The following is a 22,065-nucleotide window of genomic DNA, read 5'->3' as shown; positions in this document are numbered from 1 at the left end:
ATTTTGAGTAGCATATTATAAAGCCACAGATCCTTTTTGCTGCCTTGTATTTTGCCTGTTGCCACTGGGAATGGAAAAGATTTTATTAATTTTGTGGCATCAGATGAGGCTTCAGCAGAGTCTCTGTGCCTGACCCGAGCACCCAGTGCTGGTTGCCCTCCCTGTTGGCAATGGAGGGACGTGCCTGATGGTCTCCAGTGTGTTCTTTAAAAGTCACACAAGATTGTTCTGCAGAGGTATGAGGAAAATGATTGATACTTCTAAACGGTTCAAGATGCTCTGCAAATCCTTCAGGATGATCTAGGTGTCAAAGAGATGGAGCTGAATTTGAGGCATGCTGCTGAAGTTGAGAATAACTGGAGCAACGAGAAGATGGGACCGGACTGAGGTCTGGCAGCAGTGATTGTAGGGACATAGAATATTCTTGCACAGCAAACTAGCATTTTATGGAAACGTAGACTGACCACCAGAAATTGAATTACAGAAATCAGGGAGGGTATAACACTGCTGGGTGCTGCAGCTGTTGTAGGGCTCCATGTGGATTGTTGCCTTCAGGTCTGGGCATTGCAGAAGTAGGAAGGAATATAGTGTATATAAACTATCAGGCCCTTCTCAGCAGTCTGAAAATTTGTGGTGTTTAGGACGTGTTTATTTTGGGCAGAGTTTGTAAGAGAGTAACAAATGATTACACACTGAAGGCTGGTTCAGGTGGAGTAAAATAAGATGTGAATGTAGAATAGCTTAACTTAATGGGCATGGGGAGAGGGCTCACATGCTAATCATCCCTGAAAGCTGTAACTCTTATGAATATACTCTTATTCATATAACTTTTACTTAAGACACTGTGAGGGATTATGAAGGGTAAAAATTGAAAGTAGTAAGCTTAGTAGGAAGCGTAATCTGAATAAAAAGATCATCTTTACAGTCAGATCTCGTAAGTAGTAGAACGTTTCTTCGGGGAAGGGATGGGAGCTCTGTCCCTGGAGTTTAAATTTAGGCTAGGCAGGAGATCAGAATATGCATTGCTGGGAGGCAACTCTTCACTGGCAGGATCAGGATTGGCTTCAGTATTTGGCCATCAGCAATGTTATTATTGGGAAATGTTTCCTGGAATGATACATGGGGAGGTTGGTACCATAAAACAGTTTAGGTTTTGTTGGTATATTTCTAGGGGTGAAAATATCTGTGATGAATTGTCACTGTCAAATCTCTGAGCCAACATTTTTTTTAGAGAACATGTCCTGCAAGATGTCCACGTGCACAGGTATCTCTGTAGGAGAGGGTGTCACCCAAGGCCGATACTGATAAATCATTCACTAAACCCTGTATTGTAAATGGGTGTGTATTCAGAGCTAAGAACAGGTGAAAAGGGTGGATTTTATTGCTGCTTTCAAGTTTGCCTTTAGTCAATTACATTTGCTCTCTTGAGCTTTATGAACATTAAATCCCAGACATAAAGGAGGGGAGATATTCCAATCACTGAATTCAGACTGAGATGATTCTTAATCAGTGGCTACTTCTTACTTGTATAAAACTAGTGTAGAAATTAAGACTTCCAGATTGCCAGCTATGAAGAGTAACAAATGGGGCTAAATCATCAAAAAAAGTGTCCAGGTTATTTAAAATACTTACCTTTACTACTAGTTTTTCCCCACCACAAAGTCATAATAAAAGATTTTTCCGGGGTCTGAGCTGTGCTTGACCAATAAGCCCATTTAAACATTTTCTTTTATAACAATATACTTCAGTTTGGAACAGTGCTTTATTTTCTCTGGCCCACATGGTGACGTTGTTTTTATTTCTTGCAGCATTTTGCATTTCAGTGGGACTTGTGTGTTATAGGGAAGACACTCTCCCAAATAAAACTTGTTTGGTAAATACTTCGGGCAGCTATGTGGAGTTAACTCGTTTTGGATTTCAGGATGAGAGCTTGACATTAACTTTTTGTTCACTTGTATTCTTTATATCCTCTTGAGATAGGAAGTTCTTATTGTACAGTTATCTTCCTCAGACAAAGACCTTTTCATGGGGAACTTTTATGTTTTGTTGTTGGGTTTTTCCTTTCATCCTTATGAATTTCTTTGTAGAATTATTGTAGTTGAGGTTGTTTGTAGAAACTGAATCTATAATACATTGTTTGCCATATTGCGCTTAGTATTATGGTACAGACTATTGTTCATAATTACTCATTATTGGTTTAAATTTTTTCCATTCATTGTTGGCATGTTATAATAATTGTACATATTATTTTATTTATTCTTGCATGTATTATTGATGTACACACTTTCTTGAGTATATATATATATATGTATGTATAGTTTTGCAGAGAAAACATAGGAATGATTAAATGGTGTCTTCGAAAGTTCATGGGAAGTTTATGGAGAAGCCATGTCTGTAAAGATACACTAAAGTTCTCTCTACTATATCTTATCCTGGTTCCTGCCATGCTTTCTGAACTGGTTTTGGATAAGGAGCCATAATCTCAGAAGCTTTAAGCGCTAAACCCTGAAAAGCTCCAAGTTCGTGGTTTAGCCATGTGAGGTTTTTGCTATCACATGGATAATAGACATTCCCTTTTGCATTCCCCGAATACAAAGCAAGTCAACTAGAAGTATGTTTGTACTAAGCCACATCAGAGTTAGCCTCTGAATTAAGGCTATATAATAGGTCCTTTAAAACTAAATTTGTACAAAAAGGTCTGAACTTTTTGTTGTTAGTTCAGATGTAATTTGACAGGTCTAGTTTCATCACTATTAAATTTACAGTTTTATTTCATCTGAATGAATTGGAGTGTGGTTAATTTGTATGCAACTTTATATACCACTAAAATCTTCCATATGGAATTTAGATTAGATAAGGTTCCAGGAAATGAGAGTCTTAGATGTGAATGACTGTAAACATGCTTAAAAGGGTCATTCTGTAAGAATTAAATAACGTTTAGAGTTAATTCTCCTGATTTTTTTTCTGTTACAGAACACAGTAAACAGTTTAATTCAAGTTCTAAATTCAGATGCATATCATTATTATAATTTGCTGACTCAGTTTTTTGTGGGCTATGCTACTTTACATGGTAATGCAATAGATGATGATATGCAAAAAAAGTCAGCAAAACAGAATCTCTGACTAACAGAAGCCTACATTTTTGGTAGCAATTAATTGGTCTACGGTGCCTTCTTAGCACATCATGTTACGTTTTCTTGCCTTGGAGTTATTACAAGATGGCTGAATGTGGATAAACTAGGAAGACTGGCAAGCTGAGGCTATCATCTGATTTTTCTGAAATTTCAGTGGCTAAAATAATCAAACTTTCCTGTGTCTTCTTGTTAAAGATCAAGAAAATAGTGAGCTCCTTTTCCTACTGTTCCATTTGATATGTATATGTGCAGTGTGTGTGGAAACTTCCCCTCTGTGCCTCTCATACAAGTCACTGACTTCTAGAGTACAACTCCTCCAGACTAGTTAATGAACTTTGGGGGTTTTGGGGTTTTTTTTAATAGCTTAATTATATTAATCCTTTTTTTTCCTCCTCTCACCATTGCCAACTAGATTTTAGGATGTTTTTTGTCCCCTGATAATCCCATTAGTTTTGAATGGTTTTCAAAAGACCTCCAGGATCTTGTTCTGAATCTCCTGTCTTTTATGCCCTATTGGTCATTGGTACATCATTCCTGAGGAAAAAAACCCTTCCAGAGGGTTCATCGGCCAGTTTGTCAGACCATTAAAATAACTAATAATGTGTAAAAAACAGTGAAGGGGAGTGTGGGAGGGGTTGGGATGTGGGACTAACTACAAAATAAAGCAAATTTCAGTACCAGGACTGATACATCTTTTGCAGATGTTGCAACTTGCTTTTAGGGGAAGGGATCATATAAAGTAGCTTTCCTCTGGGCTTACATTCTGATGTAGAGCTCATCAAAATCAATGGAGGTCTTTTCATCAGTCTCTTAATGAGTGATGCCTGCAATCTTCTTGCAGTGCACAGCTAGGTACATGCTGCTTGTGTTTCTGTTGCTATTACGTAGGGATTGTGGGACAATCAGAGCCGAGATAAAAGTTCTTAGCAGTAGTAGCAGCGGTCCTGTGCCGATATCCTGGTGCTTCCACCACTCATCAGCCTGGGGACTTGCAGAAGGAGTGTGAGTGGTGGTTGTGTTCGGCTGCCGGGCTTCACCCAGCCCTCAACCCCTTCTCGCCCTCCCCTGGCTGCTTTCCTGGCCTGCCATCAGCAGCATTATTAGTCAGGGGCTGGAAGGCACAAGTTGACTGGGGAGTGGTAAAGTATAAAGGGGATTCAGAAATCAAATGGGGGTGGAACCTCTCACATTCACGTTAATTTATGCACTGCTATGATATGAATACCAAGTGTTTAAAAGGAATTAAATAGTTAAGTTCAAAATTCTTTATGTGCCGAGCAGGGTCTAGATAGTTTATAGCTGCAAGTAAGCAAAAGGTTTACTTACAAAATTGATTTATATGTTCATTTATGTTCTTGAATATTGAGAACAGGGAGAGAATTAGCAGTGTTGCATGAGCTACACTAGCACATTTTTCACCTTATATGGAGAATTGCCTGCCGCTTATCAAGCAGCGTTAGATTTGCTGTTATTGTCACATTCCTTAAAGTTGGAAGAAATCTTGTTTCTCTCACTAAAGATTCAACTCATAAGCTTATGGTTTTGTTGTTTGAATACTGTTTTTTCATCCAGGAATTGTTGGGATGGGCAGCGCTTCTTGAGAAAAATAGCAGCGTGCACATTTTCACTGCTGTGTTGTGGCGTTCATTCCTCAGCTCGGGTGGAGAAATTTAGATGCTTGCAAGGGAAAATATGTTTCTGTTTGGAGTCATCTGGAGTTCCTCCTGGCTGGCTACTCTGGTCCTGAAGAACACAACAGGAGGAAAGGTCCTGGTAAATGAAGGGAAAGACCTGCAAATCGTGTACATGTGGTATTTAAGGGGGTAGACCTCAGTTTTGCTTTTTCTTTATCCCTTCTAGAGTGGCTGGTGTTTGAAAAAGCCTTTTCGTGGAGTTGTTGAAAGGATAGTGACTGACAGCTGTTGTCTGTGAAGTCATTAACCTGCTGGCAATTGGAGTGTGAGATGGAATAAGTGGAAAATATGGAAGTGCAGACAAATTGCTTGTGTAGTCACCGATATCCCAGATTACAGAAGCCTGATAAAAGACTGAATACTTGAAAGATTAAGAAGGTGACAATTATAAAATTTCCTTTTATGATAATGTGCCATTGACGATTACATTCACTGAAATACTTGCATTTGGAAAGTGGGAGATCAGGTCTGGCTTAGTGTAAGTCCTTCAAATTAAGGGACTGCTTTTTATTTGAAATATTTCTGGCATTCTGGCATTCAGCAGGGCAGTAAGTCTCACCTACTGCTACTTCTTGGGTTTTTTTGGTACCTAGACTATTATAAGTTTTTTGAGCATGTGCTCTGCCACTCTTGTGACTTGAGTTTGTGTTGTGACTGCAGAGATTTTTCTGTGGTACTGCTTGGGAAATAAAATACTTCAAAAGGTAGTGATTAGGTGCAGTGGTTAGAAAACCTGGCTTAAAATTGCTGTTGCTGATTTCACGTTCATGCAGATCCAGAAGAGTTAACTGGAAAATGATACTCAGGTTTTTCTTGCTCCATAAAGGCAGTGTTGGCTGTATTTTTTTGAATAATAAGACGTAAGGAAGAATTCATGAGCCTAGTAACATTTGAAGCCAACAGAAACAAAAGGGTAGTTTATATGGCTAAATACTTTGAAAAACCAACATGTGAAACATTTTGCCAAATGGTTGCATTGAAGTATCCATGCAAATTTGAGAGGGTAGAGCAAAAGATACGGATTTTTATTTTCTGTTTTCCTGTTTGTGGTTTTACCATTCTTCCCCTTTTATGGCTCACCAGAATAGAACCAGATTTCTTATCATGTGTGGATATAAAAGAACTTAAACTACATATATTTATTTTTAGGACTCCACCCTTGGGCTTTGGATTTTGTGAACAGCTATTTCAGTAAATTTACATCTATATGGGGAAACTGGCAAATTGAATACTGTGCAAATCCACATTTTAAAAAAAGCAACTGCTATTACAGAAGGTAAATGATATCATAAGAAAGCCAAGTAAAAAAGATGGCTTTTTTTTGCTGCTAAAGGAATGATCAATGCTTCCTGCTGACTTTTGCACCCCACAATTGGAGGCTCTGGTGTGCAAATGGTTTAAATAATGCTGGGGTTTGTGTCTGGTTGGCGCTGTATAATGCTGGGGCTGAGGTGACTTAAATATACAGAGTGTGGGCCAGTCTCGAAGCCCTTTCGCAGGCAGAACACCCACTGAAATCACATTTAAGTGTCGTCAGTGAAAGCTTTGCCAAACAAATCATTATGGATCTGACCCCAAAGTTATTACTACTAAATTTCATATGTAAGCCTTTCATTAGAGTGTTTTTTAAGAATGGAGTACTTGAATGAATCCTGGAATTCATTATAACTTTAAGTTTTTAACAGGGTCTCAGCCTCTTAAACTACATTTTCCTTACTAAAACCAGTTTCTTCCTTTTTGTTTCTTTCTCCTTTTTTTTGTTCCTCGAAAAGAAGTAGAAGAGATACTCTGTGGCTCAGATTTATTTTACCTTAGGCAAGCAACCTACTGAGGTGCCTAAATTAGGAACTTAGTCTTCCAGCCTCTCCATGTGCACAGTGGAGAGGGTTATATCCAGAGGGGATTTTGCTCAATGTTTTCTTTTGGATGTGACTCTGTTATGCCCAGGGATGGTGTAGCGTGCACTGGTTTAGGAACCCTGAGGGATGTGGTTGGTTGGCAAAGGACCTCTATGATTTATGATATGAGTTGTATATAATTTGTTTCAAAATACCTTTTTAGGAGCTAGCAGGTTAATTTTTTGTCTGTCTTTGCTCCATGGATGATGGGGATTTGCAGTAGAGCTGTGCTCTTTAGTATAGAAAATCTCATGTTGTGATGGGACCTTTGTGAGGTCTTCAGTCTCTCTTGGTCTCTTGTATGCTTTATGTCTCTGGCCTTGGTCCACTTCTGAAGGCTGCAGGTTTCGTTCTGATCTCATGAAGTGTTTTGTGAGTTGTGATGTGGACTGATGGATTATGTGACCAGATGCCTGCAGTGCCTGGCTGCTTGTAGCAGGACTGGCTGAACCAGGTGGTCCCTTCCTGGCCTCAGATCCCAAGAGAGGGATTTTCAGCACAGACTCTGGATGTTTTATACTTTATATTGCGAAAATTGCAGTAATCCAGCCTTCTGCTGTTTAAGATACTGAAGGAACAACAGCAGAAAGGGTGGGCCATTAGGGTTTTAAAGTCTTTACATTTCCAACTGCATTACATTTTATTTTATATAAAATATGGTTGATAGAGGTAGTAGGAGCACCCTTAAGTATGCCTCACATATCCTAACATCATATTTTCACCTGTTTAGTTCTGGCCAGCCTTCAGTCATTCAGACAAAAAATTTCCGGAGTGTTTTTCTTGCTTCAGGCAGAAACCTCTTGGAAAGATTTTCAACAGAAGAACTCCAACTGTTTTTAAAAGAATGCATTACAAAAATTTAGAGAGATTTGTCAACTTTATTTAGCCAATCATTCCTTCAAAGCATTGTTATACCTTCAGGGAGGAGTCAGGGTGCTTTTTGCAGCCCAGTGGAAATTAATACAGATCTACCAACCCACCAGAGTTGGTGAAAATTGTTACCTGCACATGCTCGCAAGAGCAGGTTAAAGGTTTGCTGATACAATCACTGAATACTCCCACGTTATAAAAAGGGCTTCAACCTCACCAGCCTCTGTCTGTGCCTGGGGTGATGATTATGATGGGTGGTACTGAACACCCAGCTGGGTAGGTCCGTGATTCCTGCTAGCTCTGCTTTGTTGGAGGAAAAGGTATCTGGGTGTTTAATAGTCTTCCAAATTCAGTAAAGCTTTATGCCAAGGCATACTTGAGGCAATAATTGAAAAATTGCTACTGTTTTACTAGTCATCATTCATATAGTTAATTCCAATGAAGCTGAGAGTAGAATTTATGCTTTAGTCCTTACACTGCTCTCAGGGGTGCCAGGGTTGAGAGGTGTGATGCCCAAAGTTTGGGAACAAGGTTCAAAAAAGAACTTCTGTCTTATACGTTTTTTTCTCCCAGGTTGCAGGAGACTATATAGGATTGTACTGATAATTCTTTGTTACTTTAAAGGAGCAACTGTTGGAATCTTGACTTCCGTAGAGGGGATGGATGTATCTATTTTGTTTAAAAACAGCTAAGCATAAAAATACTACTGGGGAATTTTATGAAGGCTGCAATAAACCAACAAAACCAAGAATCTAATGCATGATATGTTCAAGCTGTTTAATAAATCAGGATAACACAGGTTGATGACTTGAGGGTGATGGCAAGACTAAGGTTATGTCTTAGTCATTCTGCAGGGTGGGAATGAAGTTACTGCTGATATATCAGCATTGCTATAGCCAGAGTCTAAAGGCTTCATGGAGTTTGCGTTACCTCCTCCCATTTTCTTGATCTCGCGAGAAAATTATTTATAATTTATAAGGACATTGAGAAGTCTTGCTTCTCCCTATCTCAAGCCCTTTTAAAATATTAATCTTGCTCAGAAAACACAAAATAGTGAGAAGTGCTTTAGATCTTTGCCTTCTCAATCATGATCTTTGAGAGGCAACAGGAGCTTTTCTGAAAGGGAAAATTTATATTTACACAAGTAAGGTGGAAAGGAAGAGGGAAGCACTTTCCAGCCTCTAGTGCTGGCCAGGTATGCAGGCTAAGAAGTAGATCAGGATTGCAGCAAATAGGTAATTGTTTGCAGAGTGTAAATGACTGGGTTGTTCTTACAATCTTTCTGCTAATTTGTTGTGCTAACCATGATAAAGAAAAATATTTTGTCGCCCTTCAAGCATGCATTCACATTTCACACCCAAAGGTGCATGTTGCCATGGATGTCCTTGCAGTATTTGTGATACACTATTTAGCATTTTCAGCCTCTTCAGATAATTAGGATAGTCTGTGTAGACTGTCCCTTAACACTACGACTGCCCATCTCAAAGCATGCTCCCAACAAAAATGCCACTAATTAAAACTTGTGTGAGTGGAAATGTCATCTGCGACAACTTCAGTCTCTTTATTTTGAAGAAAAACATAAGGGTTGTTGGAGTTATCTAAAACAATTAAGCAGTTCGGGATCCTGTGTTATAAAACTGTAGATAAGAGTTAATCAGTGTGACAAATTATAGGTTTGTCTGCCTGTCAGATGGAATTAATGGTGGGTGACCCAGGGAGTTTGGGTGCTGAAGTGAGAAGGAAGGGCTCCAGTGTTTCACTTTAATGTTTATCTTGATGTGCTGAATTTTTTTCAAAACACTTAAACAAAAGAGACTGAACTTGAGTCTATATTTCAGGTTAATACTTTGAAGCTATTTTTTCCCACCATTTCTGTTGCTTTTGATCAATTATGAATGTCCTGATGTAAATGCAGAATTAAAATACTAGGCTATTTTCTTGTGCATGATGTAAGGTCCAAAAATTTTTACCAGATGACTGTTCTGGAAGAGGAAAAATGAAATACTTGGGAAAATGTAAGATAATAGAGTATTTTCTGAAGCATATATCCCTGCATGTGATCTGTAAAATGTAGATATCTAAGTGTGAAATATGGTATCCATCACCAAATGTGAGCAATGAGCTGTTGATAACGTTGGTAGCTTTACAAAAAATATGAGGCTTACCTTTCTATATATGCAGCTTTTTTGCTGATTTTTGTTCGCTTCATGCAGAATTCACAGAAATCCCCATCTTTTTTCAGTTTTCAGTTCTTTTGAAGGGTTTTTTTTTAATTGGGGAGGGGTTTTTTGTTTGTTTGTGGGTTTTGTTACTTTGGGTTAGTTGGGTTTTTTTGGGCTATCTTCTTTTTTGGCCCTGAAGATTACCAGATATCGTCTGTCTTTCCTGGGGTGTTCAGCCCGAGCTCTGACAGAATAATGCCACTGTTGCTTTAAGCCCATAGTGTTGCTTTATATAGATCTGGCCTGATTTATAATGTTGCTTTAAATAACAATAAGAGTGTTCATCTCCCTTTCAGAAAAGGTTTATGACTGATCTCTGCCTGGCTCGGAATGTTTATTTTTCTTAAGTTGCCTCACTGCAAAAATGTTTTGAAATTGAGAGTCCCAAGCTGGTGATGGGGTTTATGCATCTATTGCTTGTGCTCTATGCAGCTCTAATCCCTTTAGCACTAGAAAGCTATGGTTTTGTGATGGACCTCACATAGATCAGGCTCAATTCTGGTATTTCTGTGTCTCTTCCCTATCGGTCATCCAGTTTTTAAAACCGTATCATTGAACTGATCTATGGGTGTTGGCAAAACCATCAGAAGCCTCAGTAAGATTTGGTTACTGCTCCTAGTCCTTTGCAATAACACAGGCTTATTTTCTTTTCTCCATAGTTGATGATGAAATAACTTTGAAATAAACAATTTGAGAAAAAGCCTTTCCACCATCAGGGATAGTGACAGAAGTGAAGGGATTCGCAGTAGATTGCTTCTGGATGTTCTTAAAATGCTATGCATCAGTTTTCTTAAAAATGTAAATTTTAAATGTAAACCTTAAAATGCAGCATCAGCTTTCTTGCTTGACTTTTGCTGGAGCCATGTATTGATTATGTATTAAGTTGACAGAGGCCAATGTAAAAATCCTTTCTAACCACGTACCAGGAGCCTGTGGGGCTGTGTTGTATTCTGTGTGGTGGCTTGTGCTTTGAAAGTGAATAAATAATGCCAAATATGGGAAGAAGCATGCACGGGAGAAGGGATTATATGAAGCATATAATTTAGGACATGGAAGAGAAAGCTCTGCTCTTCCCCCTCTGCCTAGCGTGGTTGTCTGGTCTGCCCCATGTCTGTCTTCCTAGTGTCACTTTCTGGTGACCAGGAGAAGGATTAGATTGCTCCTAAAGCTGAGTCATCACTCTACATGCCACTTTTCAGGAGACCTTCCTGGACAAAGGGAGACAGAGCAGCAGGAGGATTATTTGCTTGAAATCACCTGGGGCTTTTGTCACTCAACCTGTGGTAAGGAAATGGTGTCTACCCTGGTCACAGGGCAGTGGGCAAGGAGAAAGTCATGATATGGGAATGATTTCTAATCATTTATAGAGATGAGGAGGGGATTTTCATGGAAAGAGAAAAGTTAGCCAGTCCTTGAGGCTGTTCAGAACATCTGCAGACAGATTTGTGGCTCTAAGGGCAGGTGAAGCATGAGCTTTTCCAGACCAAGGGCAGTGTGACTTACAGTGCAGAAATATAATCAAGGAAGGCTTACCTGCTTTTCAGGGCTAAAAGTCTCATGATCAGGCTGTGGCTAGAGGAATTTTGGTGGGATCTTAAAAAAGAGTGAGGAAACCTTTAAATAATGTTCTCCCTTTCTAGGGAATGTCTTCCTAGGTGGGGATGCTGAAATTGCTGGCTGGATGGGAGTATACCTGGTTTCAGTTGTGGTATGCACTTAATGCTGCGCACATTCCCATCGAGTATCAGTGTCATTCCTACCTCCTTGCCCGAGCCAACTAATTCAAGACTGCAGGTCTTTGGCAGAGCTTTGTGAATGTGTATTGAACCTCTAGACTTGGTGTGTTTGTTTTGTAAAATTACAATAATTAAAAAAAAAGGTAGATGACTATGAAATTCAAGGCAAGAAAATGTGAGACTCCCTAAAGAATAAAGTAAAATTAAAAGTATCTCAGAAGTTTAAGATGGAAAATTTGGTGTTCTGTTGCTGTGTTGTGGGGTTTTGCTCCTTCATTTGAAGTTGAATAAAGAGGAAAGCAGTTCAGTGCAGAACTAATTAATGTACATTTCTCTGGGGTTGAGTGATCTGTGTTCAGTCACACCTTCTTCAGGTAACTCAAGTGCATTAATCAATGATCATCTTTCTAATTAAACTGCTGAGTAGAGAGTTAGAGGATTTAGAGGATGATCATTAGTTTTGTGTAGAATCAGTGAATTAAGGGAAAGTAGCGTTAAAAAGATGTTCCTTTCTCTCATAGGATCAGTCAAAGGTTAGGCAAAAGGTCAGAACTTTTGTTCATGTGTTGCCTCTGAAATGTAAATCATCAACAAAAATAAGAAAAAAAATTCAAGCGCTTTCAGAAATATGTTTTGAAAATAGCAAGAAAGGTGGGGAAAGAAATGCTTTGGGTCATCCCAGACATACATATCTGCTTGGCTCTGTTCTGCATCTGACAGAGCAGGGTAGATCCTGAAACTTGGCTTGGGAATGGGAAATTTCCTGAAACAAACACCCACCACAGGGAAGTGAGGTCCAGCTTTCCTTGTGCAGGCAGTTTCTGCCTTCTGGGCAGAGCTGCATGCTGTGGCACGGCCCTGCCTTTGTGGACAGGCTGAATGGAGGTGCTCAGTCAGTGGTTCCTTCCCAAGGACCAGAGGATTTGCTGCCCATGAGCAGAGCTGAAGCTCAGTGTGCCACTGGGCAGCCTGGGCTCCCAGGAGTTGGTTATATGCTGAATGTGTGAATATACTCTGTTGTGTCCAGTATGACATGTGGTGCATTTAGAGTTGTTCAACAGGGCTGAAAAAGTGGTGGGATTTTTTGTTTGTTTGTTATCTGTAAGCAGGAGCAGCTTTCCATGGTATTACATCTGATCTGCAGACTATCCCCAAATTTCTGTAGGGGAAAGGGGAGGGATGGCAACCCAAGGAAACCATGTCCAGCAAACTGATGGACTGCTACAGACAGCTGCAACAGCTGCCACGAGCTATTCACTGGTTGAACACAGATGTCACAGAAGAAGTTAAAACCTCTCTCATGATTGACAAGGCAAGGTCTGGATGTATATCCTATAGACCTATTTGCAGTGCATTTTATAGGAGGGCACTGTGCTGTACTTGGTTTAGCTACCAGTGGCTAACCCTCAGGGGAACCACATGAATAATAAGCGTCACTTCTCTGCTCCTGTCTTGAAAGACCTGTTGAGGTTTGGTAGCAGCTCATACCTCCTTTTCCACACAGATGGTGTACTACAGCTCAAGGGAATGGAGGTGTCTGTAGAGTTGTCTTCTGGAATTGCGCAGCACCTCGTCATTGGACGCTGGCTTTAACCAGGGGCTATAGTTTATAATGATGATGTCTGGCAACCCAGCAAAAAATCCCAAAAAACTCATCAGTCAGTGTTTGCTCCCTGCTTGTGCAGACGGCACCTGCCCTGAGTTTGTACAGCCCTTCCCAGATCACAGCTGAGGAGCTACATCTGTGACTTAAGTGTTGCTATTGTGTGTATAATGTAATTCACTCTTTGTTTACAGTAGAGCTGGAAGGGCCCATGGTAGCTTTGTACTAAGGACTTTGCTTCAGCGCCATGCCTGCTAGCCATTTGCTGGTGTTTATTTTTGTGTACCCCCCTGTTCAGCGGGAAAATGAAAATGTGAGTACAAGATGAATGACAAACCAAAGTTGTTACCATAGCACATACTGCCTAATTTATGCTGTTAAGATTTTCACAGCTATGCCTACCTGTCCTTAAATAAATGACAGAGTCTAGGTGTTGCACATGCCATGTTTAGTGCACGGGACTTTTGTCCTTGTTAGTTTGCAGGAAGCAAAAATCCCAGTCTGGGATGTGTGAGGTTTATGTGACTGTAACTTTCTCTTTTAAGTACTACTTTTTTTTTTTTTTTTTTTTTTTGGACACATGAAAGATTGGGTTTTTTTCAAATTGATTCCTTAGGAAGTGCTTTGCCCTTGGTAGAAGTTTAGTGGGAATTGTTGTTATTAAAAACATTTGGGGGAAAGGAAAAAGAGAGGCATGTTGTAAGATCACTGGTATAAGATGCCTGTTTCCTCCTAGACTTCTAGAAAAAGATACTTAAATGTGTAAAGATCTGTATGTATGGAACAATATTCTACCTTATAGATTTTTCTTATGTTAAGCCTTGTTATTCAAAACTGTGAAGATCTGGGGAGATAGATATTGCAGATCTGGCAGAGCATTGCTGGGAAGTTTGTATTCACTATGGCAAACTTCCTTCAATGTTTGATGGGCTGCTTGAGGGGGAGCATTGTGACCTCCCTAAGAGGTCGCTAACTGGGAGTGCTGGAAGCACTTCAAAAAACTTGGCCCTCTACCCTGGCCAGGAAGTTTTCTTCAAACAGAGCAGGGTATCATCCTTAATGAGTATTCAAGTAAGACCTGCCTGGTAGGGAGCTCTTGTAATACTTTGCCATAAACTGGTTCTTTTGTATCAAAAGTAGTATACCATCTGCCTGCTATAAATGTTGTGTTCTTGTTTCTGCCTGTTCCAGTGCAGATAGAAATGTTTTAGCTGTACATTTACAAATCTGTGATGATTGAGTACTGTGAGGTCACCCTGGCTGTATCAGCTAACAGCCAGCTGCATTCCCCTGTAGTTATGGGCCAGCAAAAATCCAGGAGGGTCAGGTTTGCCCATGAGGGCAGAGTTTAACTCTGCATTGTTGAAATGACACGTACATCCTGACACAGGTGTTGCATTTAGCTGTGTACTAGGTGTCATTTCATGTCTATCAAACCATTAGTAAAGAAGCCATGTCTGTGAAGAGCTGGAAATGTGGTTCCAGCTGGGAAGGAAAATGTTCGAGCTGCACTCTTCAGTGAGCTGGAACATGGGAAGAAGAAGGATGCTTTTCAGTTCAGGGATTTTGCAGACGAGAGCAAGCTATTGCCCTAGTCTTTTGAGTTTTAGTTGCTGGTGCTCAGGAACTGGGCCCATGGTGAAGGAAGCCCTGTGTGGCTTTGAGAAGTGGATCCATGCTGTGCCATTGTGTAGGAAAAGGAAGTATGACAAAAAATAAAGGTTGGGCATGGTAGCAGTGCTATGAACTTTGGGAAAGATGGTATCTGTGACGCATGGTCACGACGGTGTTATCTGGATGCCATAATCATGGCACTTGAAGCCTTGTCCTGCAGCGCTTGGCTTTGTGTCTCTTACAGCCATGGTTAGTAAGGCTTTTGTGGTCTGTGCTCTAAATGTTCTGGGTAGATACATACACACCTTTCCCCACCAGCAAAGTAGGTCTGTGTATTGTATTTGGAATTTAACAAGTAGTTTTTTGTGTAACAACTAAGAATTAGTAGTTACATTCTCTTAGTTACATTTTATTAGTCACGTTTCCTCTTGGGCATAACTTGCAGCCTGATAGTGCTTTTTACTTTGCTGGCCCGCTGTTAATTTGTCCATTTTGTATGGTAGTTATGCAGCTTGTATTATTTGCTATTTTGTTTGCATTTTATTTAATGGAACAGACTTTATTTTCAGTGAAGTCAGTTTAGGACTTTGCTCTAACTCCACTGCCTTTGGAAGCATGAGTATCATAAGATTCTTGTGTTAGTTTTAATTCTGTTGTATGTCAGCTTAACTGTTGTAGAAATCAAGATATTTTTGTGACAAGGTGCTGTGTGCCGTGAAGAAGCTGTTTAAAATCAGCTGTGCCAATTTGAACATCAGAGAAAACATTATAATACAGTCTGACACTTTGCAGAATGAAAATGACAGACTTTGTAGAGCATGAAGTTCTCCTTGCCAGCTTTTGGGAGCTCAGTTAGCCACTCTACTTGTTCAGGGCACATACACTGAGGATGGTGTCGGTCTTAGCATTTTCAGGCAACATGGGCACAAGAGCAGCTGGTTGCTCCATATTGGTCTCCCCAAAAGTGTCTGGCTTTTCAGAGCCTGGCTTGGTTGGTGCAAGATCTTCCATGGGCGATCTTTGTAACTGATGTGCAGATATTTTGCAGAAGTCCTGGCTGGGATTTGATAGCAGCTTTAAATATGAACACATGGAAACAAGCAATCCTGTTGTGGTACAGGCACAGTTCGGGGTTAGTGCCACCACTGTAGAAAAGGACTGTGATGGTGCTTGCCTGTTTCAAGCCTGTTTTCCTGGTTGAGTGCTTCCTAGATGGAAACCTGGACAGCTTAGCAACAGCTCTTCTTGAAGCACATGGTTGTAATGTGTTGTTTTACTGGTTTCTATTATTTTCCATTTGTATGTAGAAAGAAGTTTTTAGCTGTGAGCAGTCAGTGCAGAATGCGTAAGTGAGGTATGAATTGATTGGAGATGTTTCTAGTTGCTTTTTTTGCATGAGAGCTGTTGCCTTGCTCATAGGAGAGGTTAATGATGTAGTTGGCAGTGGTTCAGAACAAACCTTATTTCTGTTTTCTGTATCTAGGGATACAAGTGTTAACAAAACAATTTTTTTTTTTCAGATTGCCAGCGCTACAAAAATAGGAACTTCCAGCAAGAAGTTTTTCAGCTCTTGAAGCCAAAAGGACACCTCACCCCCTCTCTGTGCTTTCACTCATGATGCAGAGGGAAAGAAGACATTTAGAGAGCAAATAAATCATGCAAGGTTTGTTTGTTTATATTTTGTTGGTTTGTTTATTTCTGAGTGGGTAAATTGCATTATGAAACATTATAGGCCAAGAGCCAGATAGAACCAGGTTAAAATTTGTTTTGGTCCCTGAGTCTTAATGTTTTGTATTGGTTGGGTGTTTTTGAGGCTTTAGAATCAACCAATAGAGAACATCAGCACAGAGGGAAATGTAGGCTATGTGAACTGTTTCTTTCAAGGCATTAATCCAAATTTTAATGCCCATGACTTCAAAATAGGTTGTATTGACGAAGCTTCAGTCCAGACAAGCCTCCAAATCTGTAAACAGCAGAGATGCAGTTTTCTATACTTAGCAGGGAAGGGGAGGGGTTTGGGCTTTTTTCTGCTTAGCTCACAAGAGTGTTATGATGTGGTAAATTTATCAAAGGAGAGGGAATGGATGAGCAGTTTCTGGTGTAGAGCGCATTGTTCCAGAATTAGACAGAAAATTATCAGCAAAGAGAGCCCTGCTCCTGATGTCTCACCTAAAGGACAGAGTGGTGTTGCAGTTTAATTCCAGAGATCATCAGGAGTCTGTCTGCTGTAGTTAGAAATGTTGTGAATGGCACATGAGAGAGAGAGGGAGGTGCTTTGGTTGAGGGTTTGAAAGACCTGATGCAATTTACCTTATGATAGGGCAAGTTTCCTCCATCCTGTTTAGTTTTGTCATCTGAAATAAAGGGGTTGTTTTAGAGATTTTAAAAGACTCAATCATGATGTTTTGTAAACAGGTGATGAGAGCATTTATTCAGCTTTTCATTATTTTTAATTGCTTCAGCATTGTTTGTTGTTATTAATAGAAGAAACTTCACGTTGTTAATACTGTGCTATCTACTACGCCATATACGCTGCTAGTTATCACAAAATCCAGACTTGTTTGGACTTTGTAGCAGGAATCCACTGCACAACCCTGACAAAGCCACCTTTTAGGAAGTTTAGGGCTATGGGCAGTTTGTGCATCACAGGGAAGGAAAATGGTTAGACCTCAATGCATCCTGTTCATTCTCATTCCCCAGGAGTCTGTCCAATGCAATCAGATCCACTGGCAAGGGATGCAGTTTCAGAGGGATTCGGTCTCATTCCATGCTAGGACAGAATTGCTTTTCTTTCCTGACAAAATATGTCAGGGCAAAATTGTGCTGAATAAACAAGGAGAATCTGTTGCAGAGTTACAGGGTTTTTTTCCCTGATGGACACATACCAGGCAGGTGACTATTAGAGCTGATTGTTACATAGTATTCAAACACTTGAAAATTAGTATGTGTGTATTCAGTTTACGTAGTAACCCACTCATCTCTTTAAACAGTGCATAATGGAGCAGTGCTACATTTTGTAACAACTTAGAGTTTTGCCACATGCAAGGGATTTAGGGCACTGATGCACAAACATATGCACGAACCCTGCATTTGCCGTTATTTGGCTAGCAGAGTATTTGGTCACTTCTTCTGTAAAACAGGCTAGTTTTAATACTAGCTTATACATTCAGGATATGTTATAAAATGAAAATGGATTTGGAGGTGTGGTCAGTGTTCTGCTGAACAAGATTATAACAGGTCTAGAAGGTCTTCCAACTTCTGGAGTTTCCCTCCTCAAAAAGGTAAAGTAATACAAACAAACAACTCAAAAATAGTCAACTTCTAACTGATTTTGGTAAAAGGACAGCTGTGAACTTGTGCTGTTGGTTGATACAATTAGATTTACTATATTCCAGTGTGTTGTGCCATTCTTTATTGCCATAGGTTAAAAGTGTCACTGAGATTTTATGCACTGCAGCACTCATAAAAGTCCTAATTGGCTGTATTAGTCAATCTGCTGGGGGCTTGTGGGTTTTTTTGGGTGTTTTTTGTTTGTTTGATTGGTTTTGTTTGATCTGTTTTGGTAAAAGGAAGTATTGAACCTGATTCTAAAATTTAATGATGCTACTGTCTGTTGGGGCATTTGGTCCCACAACCATTGGAGCCTGCTGGTGCTTTTTGCCACGTTTCAGTGCTTTGGGAGGGAATGTGCTGTTTATTCCCTTTCAAGTTCTTAAGCTTTTTAGCAGTAGGTATGTTTTGTTTCATTTTGTTTCATTGTGCCCACATGCAGCTTTCCAAAAAGCAGTGAAAATCCAGGGTGAGTTTGTCAGGGGCAGAAGGTAAATTTGAGAACCACGTGAAGGCATGTAGGAGAAAATTATGGCATACAGATTCCTAATGATAAACATACCAAGAGCATCCTAAAATTATAAAGCAGTGTGGTGCATTAAAGCTCTAATTTGCATTTTGGCTAAGGCGTAGCTGCATTTTTGGACTATCCCTTTAATTCGGTTCTTTTAATTACCTGCTGATGAGTTCCTGTGGTGGAAGCAGCAGGAGCTGTGCCTGCAGCAGTTTCCTGGCATAGTGGTTTCTATCAGACAGAGCAATGGGATTCCTAAGGTTACTTTGAAATCTGGGGTCTCCTGCTGTAAACCAGCAGACTGACAAGAACAGGAATCTAATTAAAAGGCCCAAGATATTGAATAAAGCTCACAAATGCCATCTGTTCAGCTTTTCGACCTGAAATTACTCTGTGAATCGCAGTAACAAGTTTGATTGTTCCTGCATTTTTGTAGCTGAATTTTGTTACAGCAGCCACCCATACAGGCAGAGTTGTGCAGGTTGTGTTAGTGTTAGTAATTGCTTGGGCTTCCTGAAGTATTCCAGCAAAGTATGTTTGGGAAATAGTGCTGGATTAAAAGCTAATCTCATGAGGAAGGCATTGATACCCTACAAGGCCCTGCACTGATTTACCAGCCTAGAGAATGCCTGGAGAGGGGGCAGCACTCCATCTGTAGACTTTTGCAACAAATTGTTCCCTGGTTAATGTAATTAAAAGCAAGACCTGGTTATTTATCTCCTTTGCAAGTGAAAGTGTTACTCATGTGGTTGATTGCAGGAGAAAATGCCAAACAAGTTTGTAGACTGAGCAGGAAAAAAACCCCACCAAGTTTGTGATGGAATGATCAGGAAGCAAATCAAATGTGAGAAGAAGACGACCCACCAGTATCTTGATGAAAACTATGGAATGGAGTAATCTTAAAAACTCTTTCAGTAACATATAATGTTGGTACCGACAGTGTGCATTCAGCCTTCATACAAAAATGAAGCAGGGACATTGCAGAAAGAAACTCTGTGGCTATTTGGGCAAGCCCCCTGTGCCTGTTCAGGTGTAGTGTACAAGAGGAAATGTTCAAAACAGGCTGAGGAAGCAGAAGAAAACATTGGTGTACTGATGGAAGTCTTGTGGCCTGCTGTTAAGCTCTGTATCCAGGAAACAATTTCTTATTGACAGACAACAGTGGATAAACTCAGTAATTTCCTAAGAAACTGATTTCCTAAGAAAATCAATCTGATGTATGCATTTTTTGCAGTATTATCCTGTAAGAAATCTATAAGGCCCTTAAGGCTTCAAGGTAAGATAATATTACTGTATCCAAAGCCAGCTATCTGTAGTTACTGCCTACCCTTATTTCCTAGTTGTATGTTGCTTTCCCCATTTCTTTGGTGTTCTCTGTCACAACCTCATGCACCATGGCCTACACATGTACAGGCACATCCACAGCTGGTCTACACCATCAGCAAGGATCCCCAGCCTTATTAAAGATGACACTAAATGTTAGGTGTGCATGACAAAGTTTAAGGATGCTACCCTCCATCCACAGGGCAGCTGTCTCTGTTACGTGTATCCAGTTTGACACCTCTTTAAGCTGGCACTTCTGACAGACTGCTGGGATGAAAGGATCAAAATGTCACCATTTCCCTGTGGAGCTGTTGGGACCGTGGTCTGTGGACCATGGTACCATGGGAAGGGGGAACACTGCTTCCCAGGGGAGCACACAGGGTGCTGACCCGTGACCCCACTGGGATAATTAGCAGTGTGTCTGCTATCACTCTGCAGCCAGTGGGATGTAGCTCATCCATCATTCTGGAGAGCCCATCCTCCCCTGCTATCACAAGAGGTGGCAGGGGCAAGGTATGTGTCGGGAGTGCAGCTGATATGCTGTAAGCATTACCCCAGGGTTTTCCTGGTCTGTATGGCCAGGCCTTCAGCAGAAGGAGTGGTGCTCCGTGTTTAAGCACAGGAGCAGAAGGAGTATTTGTGTTCATATTTCTCTGAGAGGCATTTAACTGAGGTCACTGTTAGTCTGGATAGGTGCTTGTTCTCCCATCTGAGCCTTAGCACTGTCATCAGCAGTCTGTGGATATCCTTGCTCAATGTTCTCACAGCTGCTGCTCTTTACTCAGAGATGTACATCCCTGATTGAGAATGGACTGTCATTTGTGCTCCACTATTCCGGTGTCCTGTAAATCTTGCAGTGTGATCTACTGGTGTATGTCTTCTACCCTGATATATCAGAGAGGTCTCTTTTTTTTCTTGAAATTATGTACATCAAATATTGCCTACAATCCTCAGCTGAATTTGCATATAGAGTAGGCTCTTGAAAACCATGTTATATGTTCATATTGAAGAATGACATTTTAAAATCATTGACTGTGTAGTACAGGATAATATTTAATAGGATATCAAAATAGTCTCAGAAACTGGAGATCCAGAAAAGAAAATCATGGGTAGTGGGTAATGAGAATCCTCACTTCAAAACTGAGTCAGTATTTCTTCTTTGCATGCTCATGCCTTGCGCAGTTTAGATGTCTTATAAGAGCGCTGTGGACAATATCAAAAAGCAGATTGTGGGGGATTTCATTGCTCTAAAGGATAACATTTAAGAAAATGTTGCCTCTTTGTATTTGCTGTTGCAACCAAACTTGGTGCTTAGTCCAGTGCTAATGTTGCATACATTTGTGTGAACCAAAATTTTAATCACTGTTCTGTCTGCCTGTTCTTGGCATTGAAAAAATAATTAGTAATGGAATTGATCAGAACAGGTGTGCCAAATATGAAGTTTTTATAAAATTAATATAAAGTACTTTTTTCTTTTTAAAAAAGGAAAACCTAATGCATATAATTCACTAGTACTGGAGTTCACTACAATTCCCTGTAGTGACGCTAATCTGGTAGATATTTCTACAGAAATAACTTCCTGCAGAAGTTGGTTTTCAGGTGGCTGGGCCAGTTAAGTGTTGCCTCAGCTTATTCATTGAGGCCTCACGTGAAAGCTCTGCTCTTCATACACGGATACAGCTGCTGTTTAGGTTGCCCAGAGTGGGTAGTTTGTGTATAAATAACAGCTGCCACTGGAGTCCAGTGTCTTATGAAAGATATTTGGCCTTTAGGTATATTTCTCCTGTTGGACTTACCGAGCCATGTGATTTCCAGAAATGCTGTTCCTTTGAAGTCTCCGCAGCATATCTGAAGAGGTGACAATATAGTTGCAAAACACCCTTTGGCTTGGGACCAGAGCCAAATGGTGCCACCCACGTTCCTGCAAGATCCCTTGCACACTGATCACTGAGGAACTTACCTCAAACCTTTAAAAAATAACCAAAAAAAACAACCAACCAAACAAAAAACCACCAAACCCACCCCAGTTTTAGGAAGTGCAGTACTCTTGACTGAGTTGCTGCGAAGCTGAGTTTTAATGATCTTTTCCTGCACTATTAAAATGCAACTGGTGCAAGAGCTGCTGTG

The 22,065-nt window shown here is 40.3% G+C and overlaps 1 protein-coding gene across 1 annotated transcript in view; it reads left to right on the top strand.

Annotated features, from left to right (window-relative positions):
- The window catches only part of SCAF8 (SR-related CTD associated factor 8), a 153,882-nt gene extending 137,516 nt beyond the window's left edge, over positions 1 to 16,366 (top strand). The window contains exon 21 of the mRNA XM_039568858.1: positions 16,292 to 16,366. The gene's annotated coding sequence lies outside the window, so the exon portion shown is untranslated. The remainder of the gene's footprint in view (positions 1 to 16,291) is intronic.
- The last annotated feature ends 5,699 nt before the right edge of the window (positions 16,367 to 22,065 follow it).

Source organism: Corvus cornix, chromosome 3, assembly GCF_000738735.6.
Source record: "Corvus cornix cornix isolate S_Up_H32 chromosome 3, ASM73873v5, whole genome shotgun sequence".
Lineage (NCBI taxonomy): Eukaryota > Metazoa > Chordata > Aves > Passeriformes > Corvidae > Corvus > Corvus cornix.
This window is presented reverse-complemented; position numbering and strand designations above follow the sequence as displayed.